General features: G+C 52.8%; 1 protein-coding gene across 3 annotated transcripts in view; it reads left to right on the top strand.

The window, feature by feature from the left end:
- Positions 1 to 498: 498 nt before the first annotated feature.
- The window catches only part of FAM214B (family with sequence similarity 214 member B), a 38,521-nt gene continuing 22,019 nt past the window's right edge, over positions 499 to 17,000 (top strand). For 2 of the 3 annotated variants that reach the window (XM_027906405.1, XM_027906414.1), the window contains exons 1-2: positions 499 to 607; positions 5,806 to 5,902. The gene's annotated coding sequence lies outside the window, so the exon portion shown is untranslated. Of the gene's footprint in view, positions 608 to 912; positions 997 to 5,805; positions 5,903 to 17,000 lie in introns of those variants that run through there. The other variant, XM_027906424.1, reaches the window with a different exon arrangement.

Genomic DNA, 17,000 nt, shown 5'->3' with positions numbered 1-17,000 from the left:
ACGGCGCGCTTGTGAGGCTGGAGGGGGTGCCCGTGGAACCGTGATGCGCCGTGCCCCTGGCTGTGTCCGTGGGGTGGGACACGTCATGTCGTGGGGATGAGGGGTGCTCGTGGAGCCGGGATACGGTGTGCCCTTGGGTGTGTCCGTGGGGTGGCACACGCCGTGCCCATTGGTACGGAGGTGCTCGTGGGTCTGGGACAGGCCGTGCCCTCGGATCGGGTCGCGTCGGGGATCCCGGGTCCTCTCGGGGGTCGAGGGGCGCAGCCCCGCCCATGACCGGGCCAGGCTCCGCCCCCGCTCGCGCCGCTGACCAATGAGAAGCCGTCTGTCCCGGCCCCGCCCCTTCCCCGCTGTCATCACACACCCGCACGTGGAGGGGGCGTGGAGGGGGCGGGCCCTCGGCGCGGTCCGTCACCGCCGATCCGCCCGCCCATTGGCCGCGCTGCGCCGCCGCTCGCCCCGCCCCGCACCCTGCCCCGCCCAGCGCACCAATCAGCGCGCGGGGGGCGGGCGCGGTGGGAGTGTCCCCGGCGGCACCCGGAAGGAGCGCAGGGAGCCGTGCACAGTCGGGGCCGCGGCGGCGGCAGAGGAGGCGGAGGGGGCGCTGGTGGGTCCGGCGGGGCCGCGGCGGGCAGGGCCGGGGGGCGCAGGGGACGGCCGGGCACCGCCGGGGATGGGCCGCCCCCGCGCCGTGCGGGAGGGTTCGTGCGCCCCGGCCCCGCCGCCCTCTTCCCGGTTCCGGAAGGTTCGGGGGTGCCGTTGGGACCGGGGGCCCTGAACGGCAGGGGCGAGCGGGAGCGGGAGGAGGCGCGGCCGGGAGGGGCCATGACCGGGCAGTATCGGGAGGCCGTGACCGGGATGGGGAGCTGTGATCTGGAGGGGTCATGACCGGGATGGGGAGCTGGGACCTGGGGGGGCCGTGACCGGGATGCGGGATGTAGCCGGGAGCGCTGTCACCGGCGAGGGGCCTGGCACCGGGGGAAGCTGTGGCAGGAGGTGCCGGGGCCGGGGGTGTGACAGCAGAGCTTTGGACGCGGGGTGGGGGTTGTTGTCTGGGGGTGGGGGGTGTTTGTGCTGTGTCTGTCAGAGGTGGGTATGGGGGGAGGCGGGAGGGACCGGAGGGGGGTGCAGGCTGTGCTGGGGGGTGTCCCTCGTCCTGGCTGACAGCCCTCGGCAGCTCAGGGAGGCTGCGCTGCCCCCTGAAATCGCCCACCAAAAGGCCACGTCCTCCGCGCTGTGACAGGGGCATGGGACAGCCTGACTGCGGCTCTGCCTGCACCGTGGGGCCTCGTCGTTCTCCTCCTCCTCTTCCTCCCCCGGGCATCAGCCCAAACCCAGCAGGGACTGGGTGGGTTGTTGTCCCTCAGGGCGGTGGGGTCGTGTTTCCCTGGGGGAGGGGAAGGCGCAGCTGGGGCGGCCCCTGCCCCGGGGGTCCCTGCCGGCCCCCGGCCGGGGGTGCGGGGTGGGCGGATGTGAACCCCGGCATCCGCCGCCCTCTGGTGACAGCCAGCCGCGGGCGGAAGGGCCCGGCGGGGACAGTCACCCACCCTAAATCGGCGGTTGCCGAGCTGGCGAGGCTTTCAGGCTGGTTTTATGCTGGAACCGCACGGGCAGCGTGCGCTCGGCCCTCCCGAGTGTCACGTTTGGGAAGGAGCCGTGTGCCAGGGAAGGCACAGGGAATCGCTGCGTGGTGGGACCTGGGGAGGTGGGCTTGCTCACAACCCACTCTGTGAACATGATCCATCAGTTACCCTTTTTTTTTTTTTTTTTTTTTTTTTTTTAAGGAAGGTGTGTGGTATTTGCAGATGCCGGGGAAAGGGTACGGTAGAGGAATGCTGTGCTGTATTTAGGAGTATTTTAAAAATCCCTTCCAATCTCAGTGCCTTTTTAAAAACCTCAGACAAGCGAAGATTCGCTTGCAGACCTTTCCTCTCCCTGAATCAAGTCTCTCAGCCTTGGCAAAGAGGGGAAGTTGGGAAGTTGTGGAGAGCGTAGCAGGCTTGAACCCTGACACAAAGGAGTGTCTTGGCGAACTTGGTAACACACGAGGAGGTGAACAAGGTCTGGCAGGTGGAACAGGAGAAAACTCCCAGAGTGATAGCGCTAGAGCTGCTTTCGGCAGGGCCGGGCTTTAGGATGAGAACGGGGAGAATGAAGTCATGCTGTAAAGCCTCGTCATCGCCCTGTTTTCACAGCAGCAATTCCCACCGTGCGGGTCTCGGCGGGGCCCTGGAAAGGACTACATGTCCCAGCATGCAGCTCCCTGTGCTGAGGGCAGGGCACTGGCGGGAGCTGGGAGGGCCGGGAGGTTCGTACAGGGCTTGAATCCGAGGGACACTGTTGCCACGGGGTTTGTTGCAGAGGACACGGCACCTGCCTTCGCCTCACCTGCAGCCGCTGCCCCCATAACGCCTCGCTGGATTCCTGCTGGCTCTCGTGGGGCCTGGACACGTCCCTTCCCCTGGAGCCTGGGCTGGTCAGGATGTGTGGGGACAGCTGAGTCCTGCTGTCACCACAGGTGAAGGGCTGTGGTCCTTGGGGAGCTGGGCTTGTGTACCAAGGTCCAGCTGCAACTGGGGCAGGGCTGAGGCTGTTTCAGCTCTGCCACTCGCCTGCCTTGTTTTTGTGTTCTGTGTGAGAGGTTTCTTATCCCCTGACAGAAGGAAAGCTGGTGGGGCCACTTGACGTTTTTGGGAACCCTGCTATTGGAGGCACAGCTTGCTGAGGGACTCTTCTGCTTCCTTGCCTTTGCAGCAAGCTGAGCAGAGCAGCTCTAGAGGCTCCATTCTTCATGTCTGCCCTCTGCAGAAATGGCCTTTAGGGAATTACAGATAATTTTAATATTACTTGTCTTTCACTCCTTGTGGGTTCCTCCAAAGCTGCTGAAGCCCCCAGTCTGTACATCCTCCCTCAGCTGGTGGTGCTGAGCTTTCCCAGCCCCTCTTCCCTCAGCTGTTTCAGGTCTTCTGAGCATGTGGAACAGGAGCAGGAAGGGAGGTTCCCTCCCTGAGTTCAAGGGACTTTTGAGGGTAGAGAAGAACATCTGTGCCTCTGGTCTTCCTCCTTGCTGTCTGCTGCCAACTGCTTGCCCTGGCACATTTCTGCAGGGCTGTGCTGAGTAACAGAGGCCAGAGATACCTGGACTTTGCTCACTGCCTCTGAGGCTGATTCAAGGGGATAGTTATTGATCTGACTCTTCAAAGTTGATGACTCTTTCTGAGTCCTTTACCTGCCCTTACTGCTCTGGGCCTGCCCACATTTGTCCTCTGCTGGATTTGGTTGGCACCATTGTGTGCTGTGTGGAAATGCACCATGCCTGGGGGCCAGAACGCTTCCTGGATGCAGAATAAGAAAACCTGTTGTTAGTAGGTTGGACCACAGATGTGAAAGGAGAAAGTGAAGACGTATAGCTAGAAAAGTGGTGTCCTCAGCACACTGTCAATGGAGCTGTAATCAAATTATCAGAGGCTTTGGTAGCTGGAAGAATTAATGAGACGGGTTTGAAGCAGGACAGGTGTGAAGGGCAGCATGGGAGAGATCCTGAAAGGAGACATTTGTATGTCAACAGATGGCTGGGTTACTTGCAGGTCACTTAGTGAGGTTGTTGCACGTTACTTAATGAGAGTCTTATGTGAGAGGGTTTTGCCTGATGCCTCTCCATCTTGCATCACTCTCAGGGACCCCCTTCCTCCAGCAGGCTGTGTGGGTCCCTGTGTCCTGGTAGCACCATGTTATCATGTTTCTGATTCTTCCTTCTGTCTGCAGCACCTGGCACCTCTGCTCACTGACCAGCTCTCTTCCTTTGTTTTTAGATTTTGCTTTTGCTCATGAGCTGGTGAAGCAGGCGAATATAACCTCTGGAGAATTTGGTCTCACAAAGTTTGAGGCCTGCTTTAAAAATTATTTTCTCTGACTGGGAAGTTTCTCTGCAAGTTTTCATCCTCACTTTGGCCTTACTCCTGTCTTTCACAGTCTCCCTTGCTTGGCCTGTGAATGCCCAGCTGCCAATTAACATGTTTTCCCTCTGTTTCCATCTGCATCTTCAGCTGGTTGTGAATCCTGAATGAAGAGCAGCTGAGCTCACATGCTCTGCATTTCAGAGAGCTTTTTCAGGACTGGCCAGTGGTTTGCAGTCATACTTGCCTGTACTGTGGCCTGGACAACCCCCCAGCTAAGCAGCGTGATGGTAGAACAATACTTGAATGGGAAACCTTCAAAGGAGTCCTGTGTGCTGCAAAGGGGGAAGTTAGTGATTCAGCTGGAATTGCTTTTTAGTAACAAATCCATGTCCTGGGCCAGGGCTGATGTCAACCCTGTGATTCTTCTTGTTGGAAGTGAACAAAGATGCAAAGCCCTTTATGCAAGAGCTGAGGTGATAATCCAGATCTCCTGGCCTCAGTCCATTTGGGGTAATTGCATTCTTCCTGGGGAGTGTTTTCAACCCATCCCTGTCAGATACATTGCCATCGCTTCCTGTGCTGCAGCATTATGTGGGTGGCAGTACTTCAGCCATGTCCAAAGCAATTCTTGTCACTGCTCAGGCTTAGAGCATTTCTAGCCTTCTCTGAAAGAGAGTGTGCTAGGGCAGAGAGTTGGTGGAGGGTTTCAAATATATGAATATTTACATATATGCAAGCTACACTTACTGAGGCTTGCTCTGTTTATAAGCTGTCCGAAAAGATAGCCCCTGTGACTGGCTAGTGCAGCTTCCAGATGAAACATCTCCTGGGATGCTGGTGCAGGCGGCATTAAGCACAAACTTTCTAGATACCTTCATGAGTTTTTTAAGGGCTGGTGCCCCAGTAAGTGTGGCAGTGCCTCCCTGTATCGGGATGTGCTCCTGGAGCACTGCCAGCCTGGCTGCCCACAGCGCTCCGCTCTGGTCGGAGCTGGGCTGTGCTGCTGGGGGTGTGACAGGGTGGTTGCCTGTGCAGGAGGCCAAGCTGGGGAGCAGGGACTGCCCCTAAGCAGCTTTTGCTCATCATACCTGAGGCCAGGGGAATGTCAGACCTGATCTTGGGGAGGTCGGTATCGTCCTGGTTTTCAGGACCTGCTAGGCATGAGGACTTAGCCCCTACAGAGTGCGATCTCCAGTGGTCTGTAATTACAGCACTGGAAGCCGGGGGAGGAGACTTAAACAACATCTTTGTGATGGTGTTGGCAGGCCTCTCGGAGATTTCTATTAGGCAATTGTCGTTTTCCCCCTTCGCTGTAGCCTGGGAAACGCTGCGAGGTTGGATTTGTCTTGGTCTGTTTGGGTTGCTGGGAGGGGTGTCTCTCCAGCAGTGGAGTTTGTCCCTCCCTGCCCTGGCTCCACGTCCCCATGAGGTGGCTCAGCGGGTGGCCTGTGGGGACCACAGCCAGCGCCTGCTCCTGCAGATAAACCATATGCCAGCTCACCCACTCGGGTACCAGCACAGCCCGTGTGGTGGAGCAACCTACGGTTGCGTGGGTGGAGAGGAACAAAGCCAAGGGCACACAGAAGCCTGTACTTCCCACTGAAATCTGGGGAAGGGGGATGGTGGCTGTGACCTTAGAAGCCCTCTCTGGAGAACCAACTTTACAGGGAACTGGGGGGATAGTTGGATCCCAGGAGGGAGTCAGGGCTGCAGCTGGAAGGATGGCCTCTGGTTAAAGATATGGCAGAGTCTTTGAGCTGGTGGAGTGCTTGGGGTCTCTCACTTCGGTGCATCGGCCATGAACTCACTTGGCTCAGATGAGCAATTACTGCCTGCCCAGTGTTCCTGCGTGGGCAGGGTATTCCCCAGCTGAGCTGAACCTGTGTCTGTTCACTTGTCTTTCCAGGTGACCCAAGACAGCTGGAACAAGAAACCCCAAGACCACACTGCAGGTGCTGACAGCTGAGAGCTGCCTTCTCTGTCTGCTTCAGCTCTACACCAAGGTTAGCACCGTTCAGTCACCACCGACTTCCCTCCCCTCACCAGGGCTGAAGCAGGGAACCCCATGCCCTCCTCCCCTTGGCTCACTGGGATAACTGTAGTGTAGGTGTCAGCCTGGTGAGGTGCTCCCACAACCAAAGCTTGCTGGGTACTCCTGCCTCCCACCTGGCTGCCAGTGTGGCAAAGAGAACCTGGATGTGTGTGACCAGTGCTGCTAAGACTGTTGAACCCTGCACACGGTTGTCAGGAGCTCAAGGGTGGTGTGTTCTAAACCCCTGGGAACTGGCAGTCTGTGCTGTTTGCTGCACTTGTCCTTCTGCGTGCCAGCAGGATTGAATGTGAGCATTTTCCAGCTGCTGTTCTCTACTGTCCTTCACCTGAACCCAGCTGAGACTTCACCCAGAGCTTGTGGCAGACATAATCGTGGTCTCTATTAGAAGCAGTTGAGCTCTGCCTGCATTTTCCCAGGATTTTTTAGCTTGGCCTTGGTGTATGAGGCTTAGAGTGATAGTAGTCTTTGTGTTGCCAGTGGCAAGAGACGTTACCTGCTCTGAGGTAACCAGCCTGGAATGGCTCTGGGCTTTGTGCCTGCCTTGGATCCAGCAGTGCTTGCCCCACCTGCACAGTGTACTCTCACCTGGAAGATCTCTCCTCATCAGCACTGTGCCTCCAACAGGTCAGGCTGAGCCCTTCTCTCGCCCTGGAGCTCAGGTGTGATTTGGCCAGGAGGGATTATATGGGGAAGCAGTAGTTTAGGATGCATGGCTGCCCAGGATCATCTGCTCTTCCTCTGAAGTGTCTGCCAGGGAACCTGGGCCCTGTCCAGAGACAGCTGGAAACTGGGCCTGAGGCCATCTCACCCTTCAGCCTGATGCTGAAGGGGTACCCACAGCGAGTGAGGCAGGGATAGATTTACCTGTGAAGCTTAAAGGAAGGAAGGAAGAAGTCCTTTGCTCATGTCAGTGCTCTGTGCTACAGATTCCTGATCGCACAATGCAGTGACAGTCCCTTTATCCAGCTGGGTTGTGGCAATAACTGATGCCTGCTCCGTGATGGGAGGACTCTGTATCTCTCATAGTGACGGAAAAGAGACATGTTATGTGGCAAAGACCAGAGAAAAGGTTTGCACTGAGTTCTGCTGGAGCTGCTTGAAGATCCCAGTCCACCAAGTTTGCAGCACCCTGTCAGGGTTCCCCTGCCTTTTGACAAGGGGCATTTTAACACAGGGCTCACCACAGAATCACAGAAAGGCTTAGGTTGGAAGGGACATGAAATTTCACTGTGTTCCAACCCCCCACAATGGGCAGAGACACTTTCCCCTAGACCAGGTTGCTCAGGGCCCCATCCAACCTGGCCTTGAGGACTTCTGGGGATGGCGCATCCACAGCTTCTCTGAGCAGCCTGTCCAGTGTTTCACCACCCTCTGGGCTAATGTTAGACACACTTTTCTCCCATCCACCCTTGCTGACCAACTAGCTTGATATCTTCATGGACAGCGAATCTCCCATATATGTGTAGAGCAGCAGCTGCTCCTGTTACTTGCCCATATCATGAATCTCTTCTCTGGTCTTTATACTGTTTTATGTATTTATATTTATATTACCCAGGTGATATCAGTGAATTTATATTTGAGCTGAATTAATGGTGTTAGTTTAATTTCGTGCAGCTGGCAGTAATCTGGAAGCCATTAAAGCTTGCAGACCCTTGGACAGACTCACAGGGCCTCTCTTGGGAATGGGATGGAATGCTTTGCTGGGAAACTCAAAGACTGGGCAAAGTGGAGGTTATATCTTCAACAGAAAGCAGTCAGCCTAACATCCTTCAGCCTGCTCTTTTGTATGTGTGGGCTGCCATTGCCCCTTGGTCTCACCAACTGATTTAGGAGTAGGTCATCTTTCCACTGAAAATCAGAAGAAAATGCTGCCCCCTCCTTCAGAGGTGGAGCTCTGGGTTCCTTGTGAGTGTTGGACTGGCATTATGCAAGGAATCCCCTTTTTGCCTTACCATCTCTGTTGCAAGTAGGTTGGGCATTCAAAGATCCTGTTCATGGGAGCGTTGGGACAGCTGGATCCTTGTTTGGTTCTTGCTGCTCCCAAGAATGGAGCAGAGGATCATCTGCTGAGGCTATTTTAGGTTCCTGAGCTTTGCCAGTGCCCCTCTGAGCTCCTATTTGTGTGTGATCCTGCAGCTCCCTGCTAAGACCTGTGTGAGAGTCCTGTATCCTCATGTGAGAAGGTTTTGCTGGGGCATAGTGTCCCAGGGGCTAGGAAGAAATTTGAATTCCTCACTTACCTAAAACATCTCAGCCATATCAGTTTTATCTGTGCCCCCTTTCTTTAGCTTGAGCTCAAAACACCCTTTAGACTTTGCGGGTGCCCTTGTGTTGCCTGCTGGGAAGAAGGCTGCAGCTTTCCAACTTTTTCCTGCCAAAAATGCAACATCTTTCCTGTTCGCAGCAGCTGATTCCTGTTGTCTTGGATGGGAGCATCCGTTGCAGAAAACAGTATTCCATGAAACCTCTAGGTGTGGAAATACCCCAAAGCTCACAGCGGAGTGAGATGGGAGCCTGGGTCTGGCCATCTCTGTATGGCTGGATGGCTCCTTGCCATCTGGCACTGCCATCTCCCAGCCCAGCACAGCACAGGGTGAGGCCTCCCGGCCTCTCCCTTCTCAGTACACCCAAGATTTTGGCCTCTCTGCACTTTTTGGTTTCCACCTGCTCAGGTGATTTTTCAGCAGCACTGAGCATTGCTAAGTTTCGTGTTAAGGCAAGATGTGGCTATGCAGTTTTGGCCCATCTTTATTTTTAGCTGTGCAAGACATGGTTGATGGTATCAGAAGGAAGTTGCACGGCCTCCGGAGCTCCATGACTCATCCTGGATCAGGACCGAGGCTTTGCTAGCTTCTGCTATAACTCTCAAGTGATATAACTGGTTGTGGTGGGCCATACTAAATCTGGGAAGGGGCAGAATGGGGAGGGGAGCAGAGCTTTTAGAAGCTTTTTTTTTTTTCTTTTCTTGCCTAGGAAGTTGTTAAATTCATTTGTTCAAAGATACTGGCAGGTATCACACCTGAGTGTGGTTCAGCAGGGTCCTTTGTCTTCCCCTTGCATCTTGTGAGAGAGAGATGAAAGGGAGAGGAGCTCTACTTGCCCACTGGGTTGCAAAACTGTTTAGTGGCACATCACAGCAGTGGAGGAGAGTTTCTAGGACAGGAAACAAAGTGGGATCCTTTCTCTCATTCAAACCACAGTAAGTTTGGTGCAGCAGAGCAGACCTACCTGAAGTGGCTGGAGCTGAAGATCAGAGACTTAGGAGATGCCCGCCAGGATGCAGTGAGAAAAGTCTGGGACCACCATTCCCATCAATCCTGGCACTGCTGCAACGTAGGAAGAGCTCATGGAGCTTTCTGACCTGTGGGCAGCAATGTTGGGCTGGGCTGGGCTGGGCTGGGCTGGGCAGGAGGTGCATGTCACCACCATGGAGCAGGCACTGTGGGACAGGTGAGTATCCTTACCTGCTACAGCATGACAAGGGGTGCAGCTAGAGGGACCTCTATTCCCCAAGTCTGGCAGCCTGTGTTGCCACCTTGAGACTGGGCAAGGTGAGATGTGATGCACCTGGGTCCAGAGTAGGCTCCTTGCCCATGAAGTGGGTGGGGATGATGGTTTGTGGGAGTGGGCTTCCACCTCTGCTCCCTTTCCTTCCCTGGGGTGATGAACAGCCCTTTAAGAGTATATTTAAATTTGGGGTGTTTTGCAGCAGGTTTTATTTGTGGGGCAGCGGGGAGAAGACAGCAAGGCTTGGGGGAACAGAGGTGAGTGGGACGAGGGGAATGCTGGAGGGTATTGCTGGAGGGTATTGCTATGGCAACTTGCCACTGGCAGCATCACTGGCGTGGCAGAAGAGCAACCAGAGCAAATGTGCAAGCAGCCACAGCCCTCAATGCAGCCCTGTCCCAGCTGTGGCATGGGCTCAGCACCGCTGGGCTCCTGCCTGACAATCTGTCATCCTGAGCAATTCTCCTCAGGCAGCCACCTCAGGGTGGGTAGCCAGGGGTCTTTTGTCCATCTTCTCCCCTGTTGCACCCCTCACAGGTATGGACAGGCAGCTCCTGTTTGCAGACCTGTTCTGTTTGAAGTCTTGAGCTACAGAGCAGGCCCTCTCACTCTACCAATCTCTTGAGCCCTGTCACTGTACCATGGAGGAAAGCGAGTCATTCTGCTGCCCTTGCTTATCCTCAGTTAATCAGTGGAAGTGGCTCCAGTCATGCCTTCACCTTCCCAGGATGCTGGTCCTGTACCGTACTGTGCACCTTGCAAAGCCGGTTTGCCTTACTCCAGGGTTTCTGTACTCTGAGACCAGACTCTCTCATGTGCCCTCTGATATGGTCTGAGAACATTCTCTGGGACAGGTAAAGGAGAGGTTAAACATTTTTGAAGCTGCCTTTGCACAGGCACAGTTACTGGTAGAGAGCTGGCTCCTGTTGCTGAAGGGAGTTGGGAATGCTGTATGCTCACTGCACAGAGAGAATAGCTCAGGAAGCAAATCTCCAGCCTGGCCATAATGTGAGTGTGACTGAGACCTGACCTGTCATCCATGATATACCTAGAGGCATGGATTTGTGCCAGGGGAAGGGACCTGCTGGCAGCAAGCACAATTTGTCTGTGTCAGTGTGGATGGCTGTGTGAGCTGTAAAACCTCTCTTGTTACACCTCTCAAAGGTCACTGCTTGCAGTGAGCTACAGCACCCTGCCCACAGCTCTGCACCCAGCCCAGAGAGAGGAGAACAATGCTCTCAGAGAATGCTCTGGGGTCAGATGTCTGGGCTTGCCATGAAGTGGCCAGAGTTTGTCTGGGACGAGGATGTTCAGGCAAAAATGGACAGGAAAGGATGCCTGTCTGTGAGCTACCCAAATGGCCCTGCACTCAAAAATGTCACAATACTTGCCTGAGCTGTGACCCCTCCATCCAACTCTGAATCAGTATACAAGGTGTCAGACATTCCCTTGAAAACCATTTCATCATTTCCAATCTGCCATAGTGTCCTCTGAGTTAGGGTTACTGTAAGATCTGTATAGACTGTCCACTGCTGTCAAGTGCTACAGTTCCAGTCATCTTAAAGCTCCCAAATAGGCCAGCCTTGTTTGAAAAATGTCACCTGGACTCGACACTAATGTTCCCAGGGGAGAGCAAACGAGGAGGTGGAAACTGGGACATGGGGTCTCTGGAAAGCCACCTGCAGCAGACATCAGTGTGCTTCCTCCTTCTCACTTCCAACAGGCTCCTTCCCTTTCTAGATGGGAACAGCTTGCAGCTGTAGCTTCCTTCCCATGGAGGAAGCTGGGACACTGGTACCTGTCACTGTAGGACATTTTGGATCAGCAGCTCAAGCACTGCTTTCTGTGCATGTGACCTTCAGCACTTGGTGTGAGAGTTGGCGTTAGACTGTTATGGGTGCAGAAGATGTCAGAGTATCGAATCCCCTGAGCCATACTGCAGTTCCCTCTGAGCCCACTTTCACAGCCAGTAGTTTCTCGTCTTTCCTCTGAACTGAGGCCACAGGATGTGCTATAAAATATCACAGAGTGATGCAGAGCCTAGCAAAAGAGGCTCTGGATTATGTGTGTGTGTGTTGGGGTGGGAATCGCCACTTACTAGGGAAGAAGGTGTTTTCTCTTTTGCGATTTGTACAGCACCTTGTACGCCAAGATCCCAGGCCGGAGCTCAGCCTCTGGGGTGCTGTGACCCCATGAGTTACAACCATGTCATCTTTGAAGTGCTTCTCCCTCATTTTCTGTCCTGCCTGCTCATACTACACATTATTAAGCACAGCACAAAGCATGAGAAAAGCCCAAAGGCGGTGGGGTCACATACTCTCCTCCTGATTTAGGGAGGAGTTAAGGCAGCCAGTACTGGAATAAGCATTTAGGGAGAGGCAGCCAAAAGAGATTTCCTCCTGGCTGAGCCGTGGTGTTGAAGTTTGGAAAGTACTGCGTGGGTTACATGCTACTTCCATTGCCTAAGGCAAGTCCAGGACATGCATATCTACTGAGATGGGGACACCATCCTGAGCTACATCACGCTTAAAAATTTGCTAGTGTCTCTGGGACATGAGGAGCAACCTGAATGCAGCTGCTGCTGCAGGAGGAGTGGTGGGGATTTCAGCAGAAAGATGATGAATCACTGAGACCAAGAGGAAGCTTTGACTCGGTGGGTGTTTCTACCTTCACTCCCTAAATTGTGAGAAGATAGCTGAGTCCAGCAGTGCTGTACAGATTACCCTGTCTGGAAAATGCATGAAGGACAGTTTGCAAAGAGCCAGCTCCGTGCTCAGCTCAGACCTGGAGAAAATGCCTGGGCGCTGTGCACCAGGGTTTTCTTGCTGCCAGTCAGCACTGCTGGAGCTGTGCAGAGAGAGCACAGCACGGTCAGGTTAGCACTGCCACTCAGCAGTGCCTTTCTATACCAGCGTTTGCATTGCTGATGAGATTAGCATAGCTGGGCCAGCAGTGGACAAAGGGGGTAATTCTCAAGATCCTCTCTGCTGTGGCTGCCAGCAAAATGAAGCAGTTATGGCATCAAGTAGCAATTCTGAGCTTTGCTTTCAATTCATCTTCTAACAGCAGTAACAGCTAAAAATATGAGCAGTTTTTGAGAAACTGGAATATTTTCAGGCTTTTTATCTGGGTCCGGTCCACCAGCCTCTCCTCTAGGCTGATAGTCTGGGATCTTAAGGAATTTGCAATGATCTGTCCTGGCCATGGGATAAATCTGGAAACAGAGAACAGAAAAATCAGTGGCATCACTCTGCCACCCAAAAAGTGCTTCTCTTGCTGCTGTGCCTGTTCCCGGTAACCAAAGGGCTGTTTCATAGCTTAGATTTGTCAAGAGAACAGAATTGCAGCTCCTCTCTTTCTCCCGTGCAGCTCTCTCCCTGGCAGCTCAGTAGGAATGATTTATTATAGATTTCAGCTCTGTTTAATTCTGTTTCCCTACAATATTACACTGTTAGAGTAACTGAGCAAAACGCAGTGATGTTTCCGGAGGTAGGCTGCTATCAGAGGCCACCCCTGTAGCAGAGGCTGGAAGCAAGGAGGAACAGTTTACCAGGAAATGCCTGTGTTCATGTGTTGGGTGCTTTTGGGAAGTAAAAGGCATCTCACCATTAAAGCTTCCTCACTACAGGACTCCAGACATTGCTGATGAACCTCTTTGAGCAGCAGTGAAAATGCTGCCCTCCAGAGCCTGGGAAAGGTCTGACTAAAGTGGTGATCTGGAAAGAAAAGTCAAATTCTGTCCTTAAGTGAACCTCAGTGCTATTTTTGGAGTGTTTTTTGGTTTGGTTTTTTGTGTGTGTGTGTGTGTTTTGTTGTTGTTGTTGTTGTTTTGTATTTTTTTTTAATTACTTTTTGGTGGTGGTGGTGGTTTGCTTTGGGCTTTTTCTGGTGCTGAAAAGAAATGGTATTGCTTGTGCAAATCCCTGTAAGGAAAAGAGAGAATTTCCTTTGGAGTGAGCCTGCCTGAAACTCGATACGTCTCTGATGTGTGTTAACAGAGAAATGAAAAGATAGTGCCATAAAGTGATAGGGGATAATGAATTTCATCTACTATTATGTCGTCCTGGGAGATAGAGCTGGGGCAGGGATGTTGCAATAATGTTATGCTTTGCATGACAACAACAGCAAATACCACCTTAACACACATCCCTGGAGAGGGGTGAAAGGGTCAGTTTTCACAGAGTCCCCAGGAGGGTGGAGCAAGGCAACCAAGAAGACAGAAGCCTGGGAAAAGATGCCAGGAGATTTGCAGATGAGCAGTGCTTAATAGTTGTGCATTTTTTGCAGCTTAAATTCTGCTTTCCCATTCTGTGGCCCAGCTGAACTGGACAGTGCTGAGCTCTTAACCTTACTGCAATCTCAAGAAGCACAGTAAAGAAGCCAAAACTTCAATAACATTTGTGAGATGTCTGACCCAGAGCCTGAATGAACAAATCTTTAACTTTTCTCTCTACAAGGCAGAATGATGGGTGGTGGCTTGTTACCGCACCAGGCAGGGATTTTAAATGATTCTGCTGTGGGTGAACACTGCTGTAGACCTGATCCCAGGAAGCTTAACTGGTAAGGAGGTCCTCAAAAGGGTTTCTGTAGGTGTGTGGTGAAAACAGCCTGAAATCAGTACCTGGAAACCTCTCAGCTTCTAGAGCTGGACCAGAGAATCAAGTCTGTACTCAAACACTTGAATCTTTTAAAATAAAGAATGCCATGACTTGCTCTCAAGGAAATATCCAGCCCCCTACCAACCTTTTGGGACATAGGGCACTCCTCTGGTTTACAATACTCTACTGGCTCTTTAATTTTTTTTTTTTTTTTTTTTTTTTAAATTTTTTTTTTCAAATTTTTTTTTTTCTGAGGTATACTAAGTTATGTACATCTGGTGCAGAGCTCTGAATGTCCTGGTCCCCTGTGGTGCCAGAAAGCACATGGGTAAATTTGTGGGGCCAGATGTAGCCCAGCAGAGCTGGGTGCAGTCCATATGGCCAGCAGAAGATTGGGACCAACTTACGCTTCAAGAGGTGTGGGAACAGAGGAGGCTAGCAATTAGGATAGCTGCTCAAAGTAGGATACATGGGTACTTTAACTCTCCCCATCACTGGGGTTCTCAGAGGTCTTACCCTACTGCCCATGCTGTGCCAGGGGCTGGGGGCTGCCCGCCCTTCCTAGGGGCAGGGACAGCTGTGACTCAGTTTCCCTGTGGCCTGAGGAGAAGGAGAGGGGTGGAGCAGGACTGGAAAGGGGCAGAGGGGAAGTTACAGCAGCTGGTAGGAAATAGCATTTCTGGGTGCTGGCAAGGTGGCCCTACCCCATCCTGTCTGCAGAGGTGCTGTTTTGGGGTGCAGTGGTACTAGGCTGCTCTGTCTGCCATGGAGCTGGTGTTTCAGAGTGCTGATGGGCAGCTCTGTGCCAGCTGCAGATCTGGCATTTTCAGGTCCTGCAAAGCAGCCCTTGCTCGATACTGCCTTCTCCCGTGCCAAGGATCATGCCAGGAAGGGATAGCTGGCTGTACCTTCCATCCCCTCTGCATTTCCATGTGCAGGGTGTATAATTACTCATAGTTCTATAGCACTGCTTCCTCCAGTATGTGACTGTGAACTGCTGATTAGGATGTGGGTCTGAGTTAACCTCAGACAAGGCAAGAATCAGTGTGCAGGCTGTGTAGGTAATGGCAAGGCATCCCTTGCTGCCTCTCATTTGCTCCTGCTCATGGAGCAGTGGCTCTGCCTGGAGACAGGAGCGGAGTCCTCGCAAGAGTGATAAACAGGGGTGCCCAGTCCCAGCTGCTTCCTTCCTCATCCGTATTCCTTCCTGGTGGCCCGACATCTGCATGCACGGAGCATTTTTTGTAATAAACTTGCTGAACTGAGGGCAGGCAAAGCAAAACTGTGAAGAGTTGTGAGCCCGACCCCTGCCCATGTCGCTGCATCAGTGTGGGGCACAGAAGTTTGTAATGATGATGAGCACGGCCAGACATCCCTCCCACCTTGTTCTGTGTATCTTATGCATCCTGCAAGCAGCAGATTGTTACACAGCTCTTTTGTAAGTGGAGGGTGGGTCCAGCTTCCCATCGATGCTGCAAACTGCCTTGCTTCTGTGAAACTCTCTTCATTTGAGGCAGTGCCCTAAGGGTTAAGCCATGGTTGTGGGATAGGGTTTGTAATAGGAACAAAGAGGGCTTTTAAGGTCTGTGTTGGGCTAGGAATAGAGGGAATGGATTGAGCCTTTCCCAGTGTGTTGAATTACAAAGGTCATGGAGACCCTTTTGCTGGGAGGCAGCACAGATCGAGGTCCCTGCTGGAAGTGGGGCAGAGAGAAGAGTTTGTGAAAGTCAGCGAGAGCAACTTTGTGGAGAGCTTTAGAACCAGGTGAAAACTGGAACTGTATCGTGAGAAAAATCATTATTTAACAGAAGGCTGGAGACCTGCTGTGGGATTTTTGGGTGGTTTGTTTTTGTTCTGCCCCCTTCACCCTATTGCATTTGCAGCCGCCCCCACCCAAGGCACCTGAATTGGCAGTATCACTGGTGTAGCCAGCACTTGGGCTTCTCCAACCTGCTCTGGGCCACTGAAGGCAGCAGAAGGTAAAAGTTAATGCTTGCAAGGGAGGATCTTTCTAAAATGCAGAATAGGAGACAGTCCCTGGTTCATGCCCACCCAAGCTCAAACTGGATTTTTCATGTGTATTGAAGCAGGAAAGCACAATTCTATCTGCTTTCCTGGCCCCTCTGCTTAATGTTGTCTGCACAGGATGCCCAATGGGGCAGAGTATCAGAGGGTCCAGCAAAAGGAGCTTGGGTATGGGGGGATGGCACAAACCTCTGTTTCCCTTCTCACAGCAAGGTGAAAAGAGGGCACAGCTAGTTTCCATCTCTAGCTTCAGGCCAGCCAACCCACCCAGGATTTGTATCGAGGATTGCAGGAGCATCCCCTTGCTGAGGGTGAGGGGCATTAAGGGCTGCTGAGACAGCAGGGGTTTCTAGGTTGCAGGAAGGGTGAGCCCCAGCTGCGAGCCACACAGTATGTTTTCCAATTTTAGCAAGCCTGGATTTGTGTCATCAATCAGAAAAGGTGGCTTAGTCCTCAAAACTTTCAGGCTGAGTTAGTGAGCACTTGGCCATTCAGCTTCTTCCCGTGCCACAGGCACACTCCCCACATCTGATCTTTCATTTAGAGGAATTCCAAATCTGATCTGTGTGTGGGATCAGATGACCTTGAAAGTGATTTTTGGAGCAAGGGGCTGATGCTTTGTTGGGCTCTACCTCAGACATGAAAGCTGGTTCCAGGGAATATCCCACAAGGGTCTCTTCAGCTACCAGCTAAATTAATGGCTGAGAGGCTGCTCTACTTTTTCAAGCACCAGAAAGGGAGAACTGTGGGAGCACAGTGTCATGAGGAAGAGAACCCAGAAAGGGAAGTCTTGGTTTGGAGCTCTCAGAAACCTTGACTGTGCCCACCTTGGTAGCCGGCCTGTTCTCGGAGTTGTTCTCCCTGTGCCTGTCCTTGTAACCAGGAACCATTTCAGCAGAAGCATTGACTTTGTGAACT

Source organism: Empidonax traillii, unplaced genomic scaffold (genome assembly GCF_003031625.1).
Source record: "Empidonax traillii isolate 1590-97213 ecotype Southwest subspecies unplaced genomic scaffold, ASM303162v1 scaffold26:size2357266, whole genome shotgun sequence".
Taxonomy (NCBI): Eukaryota; Metazoa; Chordata; class Aves; order Passeriformes; family Tyrannidae; genus Empidonax; species Empidonax traillii.
The sequence above is the reverse complement of the archived record's forward strand: the minus strand, read 5'-3'. Positions and strand labels throughout refer to the sequence as shown.